Genomic DNA, 5,319 nt, shown 5'->3' with positions numbered 1-5,319 from the left:
TGATGTCGAAATGTGTACTGTTCAGCCTGCTGTCCTTGTCTGTGTATCTTGGCTGCAGTTACATTTATGTATCTTACTTAAGTCTCTTTTGAGCTGGTCCGTTGTTATTGTACATTGTATCTTAAAACACCTCTGTCAACAGGTCGCTTTTGTTAATACACCTACAATTTTTGATGTTATGTCTAATTACATTTCTTACGACGTTTGCCACAAGTCATGTAACAGGCAAGATTACAATGACATTGGTCTCATTAATTCAGATTGAGAATGTTTAACAGTGGTGTGACATTTCAGCTGAACAAAACAGGGTCGTGGGAACTGCCTCTAATTTCTCTAACAGTGCCACAAAAAAAATGTGAAGAGCTGAGCAGATACTCCTTATGGTAACAGACTGTCATTTCAGTGAAAAGAAAGCGCTACAATGTGCCTGTGTCAGTTATTTCACTTGGCAGGGGCATGAATCTGTTTTGGATTGGTATGGATAGTGAAGGATTCTCCCTCTTCCTCTCATGTCCAGTGACATAACACATGAGCAGATGGGAACTTGATGTGGGTTTGAGAACTATTCCTGGACCTAGTTAAGTGGTAAATGTTTTCCACAATCTTATGACCAGCTTACAAAAGTTTGGGGAAATAACTTCTGTTCTGTACAACTGTTTTCACATCTGCCAGGTGACCTTCCATGCATTTCTGTACCAACACAACTGAAGAAACACAGCGCTCAATCCAGTGCCTCCTTTCTGTAACACCCACCTTTTCACATTGTAGTGCCCTCTAACAATGTCGCTTAGTTTTTGATCCCCAGACCTAAGTCACTGAAGAAGGCTGGTTTGGATAAATGTGCGAGCCTGAGTTGGCTTGATGTTCATTTGTATAGACGAGACAAGCGCTCTCCCAAATAAATTTGGTGTTTATAAAAGTTAATATAACTTTTCCTTTTTACTAATACTTACTTTTATTTGAATTTTTTTCTATTCAATTTGAGAATAACATAGCCTCTGTTATTAGTCAGACGCACAGAATCATACTGTCATTGCAGAGTCCCTCAATTTTGTATTCATAACTTTGTTATTCATAAAATATAATTCTACTGTAGACCAAAAAAACGGAAAGAGACGCTGTTATCAGCACATGTGAAGTTGTAGGTCTCAAAAAGTGATAAATTAAAAAAAGGTGAAAGAAAAGGCTTCCTATTCTGAAATTTCACGCACTTCTTTACTGATTGCTCGTCATCGAGTGGGAGTGCGGTTTCAGTACTCTTTGTTTAGCACTTGTCCTCTGCTCTCTTTGTTTTGCACCTTTTGTGTCACTGTTGCAGCTACAGCTCATTTTCCTTTGCAATATCTGGTGTGTATCCGCATGTACTATCATGTGCCTCTAGAATCTACGGGAGTGGTTGAATTTGTTGTTCTTTTAATTGTACTACCTTTTGGTTGAAAGGCCAATGCACTGAGGAATGTAATTTGACATCTTCCGCTGTTTATGAAAAAAAATAATTTCGGTAAAACTAGCTATATAAATTCTGCTTATGTTATATACGTTTCTCTCAATGACAAACATGAAAATTAAAGTTATGGAACAAAAACACCTTGTGTAATAAGTAAAAACTCTATCTTCATAAATTGCACTTCATTAGACATCAGCCAAAAACGGGCATAATTAGTCAAAATAGTCTATTTTCAGCGAGTCCAGTTAAAAGAAATTAAGATGAATGATCTAGAAAGAGTTAGTTATAGAAACATTTTTTACACCATTTTGTACTTCAGGTGGTTTTGTTTGCAGATACATCAGTTAGAAATCTGTCGCTCGATTACTATTTATCATATTAAGTCTTGTTAAGCATGTTTTTTTATGACCTTATTTATTTTTTAAATACTTTTAACACACATTTTTTTTACGAATATGCATGATCAGAGTGAGTAAAATACTTAGAATTCTCTGCTCAGGCAGGGGTGTCACTTTTTCTGGACCTCGATTGCCTAGATCTCATTTGAGTCTGCTCAACCTTTCAGCTCTTTTACCATCCCATCTCTCCTTGATGTTGTATTGTCACGATTGCCAAGATATTTTATTTGAACTAATTTCAAGCATGCCCAAAACTATAAGTATAATGATGAAAACAGTTCTGCAAACAAATAACTAGCTATGTGATGACAAATAACAAAGAATACCCTTCAGGTTGCACAGCCCTGCTTGGGAAGGGTAAAGCTGAGGTTATTGAGTAACTTAGAAATTCCTTTCATGACATTTGTAGTGTTATTTACTCATCAGTCTCTGTAATGTCATACTTCATCTCTTGTGTTTGCAGACTAAGGCCCTGATTAAGATCTCGGTGGATGAGTTACTTCATCACAACGGTGACGGGTATCTGTCTGCCAAAATATAAATCCCATTATATACTATGGGTTTTATATTTTGACGGATGGGATGTTCGTTACTGTTGTGATAAAGTACCTTTCCGCAGAGATCTGAATCAGGCCCAAACCACCTGCTGGTAATCATTTGCTCATTACCAGCAGGTGCTTACTGGCTTGATGTGTGATAGCTGTGTCATACTGGATGGTGGTCAGTGACTTGAGTTGAAACATGTTTAGGAATGAGGTATGTGAAGGGCAGAGTAGCTCATTACTTTAGCAGAGGGCACAGAGTAGTAGATGAAAAAAATATTGAATATCCCCAGCACCCAGACTCTCATGCAAGTATTACTGCATACATCTGAATAGCCTACATGTCTTGCCTTAGTCAGTAGATATATTTGAAGCATGTCAAGGCCCCACCTACAATGTCTCTGAGACACTACAATATTCATTTAACTAATTTGCTGGGAAATAACATTATATATTCCAAGCTTCTCAGAATGCTACTGTTTTAATAGACTGGCTTTTGTGTTAGAACAGTGTTCCGCAACAAAAAAACATATTCAGCCTAATTTACATTAAAAGAAAACATATAAAACCTATATGATGCTGTCCAATACATTTTCGAGACTGATATTAACCCAGATTAACAGCAATTGGAACACCAGTTATATGTTCATTTAGAGGTGTTGATCTATTTCTGGGTTTTAAGGAAAATGAAACCTCTTTTTTGTTAATTTACCTGTTTAGGGCTTTAGCACTACTGGCTAGATGAGTCTTTCTCATCAGTGGTGAATCCAGTTTATGCTTGAGTCAGATAAGACATATTTGGGCATTCATACAGCCAATAACTTTGGAAAGCCTATAGAGGTTTGTATTATAAATAAAAGGCTTTCAAAACATTTCATTCCGTTAAAACAGGATGCAATGTCACGTAGGTGTAAATGGATCATTAAAGTATCTACTTTCTAGCTTTCAACTCTTATATGTCCATCCCTGCCTCCCACAGCCGTTTCCCTAAAGTGAGCCCTCCAAACAAACAACTACTGAGATTCGCCTATAGGGTTATCAAAACTTCCTAAGTAATTAAACAACATTTATAATGGCATTCTTAAAAATAAACAAAAACAACTTAAGCCCTTTCTGAGAGAAGTGCTCTAAATACTCAGTGCTATTTTGATACCCTTGACAACAAGGCTGCACTATGTTGCTTTTGTGTCTTTGGCTGCCAGTAAATTCTCCATTGACATTTAAAATATTATAATTCACTCTTAAATCCCGTTATGAGGCAGCCCACAATATGTCCTTTTTACGACTATTGGATATACATGCAGGGGTTTTTAAGTATGGGTACTAATTTCTTCCACAGCAGTTCAAATCTCTCTGTCCACCAAAGGTGGTCTTAACCCTTTCGATGCTGATGACGAGCTCAGCTCGTCATCACCCACGGGTGTCGTGTGCTGATGACGAGCTGAGCTCGTCATAGTGCCACTAAAATGGCATTTTCCAGCACTGGGGGGGAAAACGCCCAGCAGCCATGTGGTTAAAGTTCATTCAATTTGTACCTGAAGTTGTGAAATAGACTTAAGCAAGGAGGTCGACTCTTTTATGTAGAAGCTCATATTCTACAATATAAATTGGGTCTTTGCTAGTATTAAGTTAACCTTCTTTTCTTGCACCTACCCTTAATGCACACTCACAAACCCACACGCAAGTTTGTATCAATAAACATTTAGCTTTTTTAGAAACTCAGCTTACTGACCTATTTCAAGCCCATTATTGTTTACTGATAAGCACATCTCATCCAACCATGAGTCAGTAATACTTTTTCCCAGCCTTTTAAATATACTACTGAGATGCTGCACTTTACAGTATGTATTGAACATTATGACGACCTGAAACTTAGACCACGTTACCCTTACCCGTAGGTGTATTGATGCAGGTATGATATTGCATCTCGTTTGCCATGTAAAAAAATAAAAATTATTAACATAAAAAATTCCTGATATTTTTATGATTTTTCCACTTTAGGATGCAAGATTTATTAATTTCTTAAGATAGAACAAGGCTATATAGTGCTTATTTTTCAACATTGGATAACAAAGGTGTGCAGGCCGGTGTGTGTATTGTCAAACTTCTATTTTCTTTTTCTAATCAATGGAATCTTATCTTAAAATAGGGCAAAAAACATGACAGTGTAAATCCAACACAAGGTACTTTCTGCCACTGCCCCATTTATAGTTTAGTAACTTGTATTATTACCGAATTAAGACTTCTAGGTTAAGGCCTACCATTTCTGATACAAACACAAGACCTGTACTACAATCCTCAGTTTATCCACAAAACTATATTGTGAGCTCCGTAGTAAATGATGTCACCTTTCTGTGCATCATTTCTCATATCTGTCTAAATTGGGAGCATTTAGACCACCAATTTAACAAGTGATATGTACATTTTCCAGAAGAGTTCCTTATTATAACCCTAAAATGACAGTTAACAGTGACAGATCAAAGCATTTATGAAGATGCCTACATGAGTTTTCCTGAACTTAGATTATTTTTTTTCATAAACAGTGGATGTATATACGTTTGATATTGCTATTCCTCTCACACCCGATCATTTGTTTGGCATCTTCCTATTTCATGCAACAGCGACCCTTATTTCATTAAAAAAGGAAACAGTAATAACTTGACAAGTGTGCCCTTGATTGAAAGCAAAATGTTTAGAAAAGGAAAAAAAATACAGATTTTTTTTCCATGTTTTTGTGAAGTATCTTTTGGAAAGGAAGATAGATATTTTTGTTGTGTAATAATTTCTATTTTTGAATGCATTTTATTGGTATAAGACTGTTTTCTGGTGAAGGCATTATTAAAAAAACTAAAAAAAACAAATCGACAAAAAAGTTTAAAAAAACTAAAAAAAAACTAAAAGTTTGCCCTTAAGGAAATGCTGCAATTCTGAG

The 5,319-nt window shown here is 36.2% G+C and overlaps 1 long non-coding RNA gene across 1 annotated transcript; it reads left to right on the top strand.

The window, feature by feature from the left end:
* Nucleotides 1-279: 279 nt before the first annotated feature.
* On the top strand, nt 280-5,041 carry LOC147698902 (uncharacterized). The gene is made up of 2 exons (XR_015299377.1): nt 280-3,753; nt 3,893-5,041. It is a non-coding gene; the product is annotated as an uncharacterized LOC147698902 (long non-coding RNA).
* Nucleotides 5,042-5,319: the final 278 nt, after the last annotated feature.

This window comes from Lissotriton vulgaris, chromosome 8 (assembly GCF_964263255.1).
Source record: "Lissotriton vulgaris chromosome 8, aLisVul1.2, whole genome shotgun sequence".
In the NCBI taxonomy this organism is placed as follows: domain Eukaryota; kingdom Metazoa; phylum Chordata; class Amphibia; order Caudata; family Salamandridae; genus Lissotriton; species Lissotriton vulgaris.
Note: the sequence above shows the minus strand (reverse complement) of the source record. Positions and strands in the feature narration are given on the sequence as shown.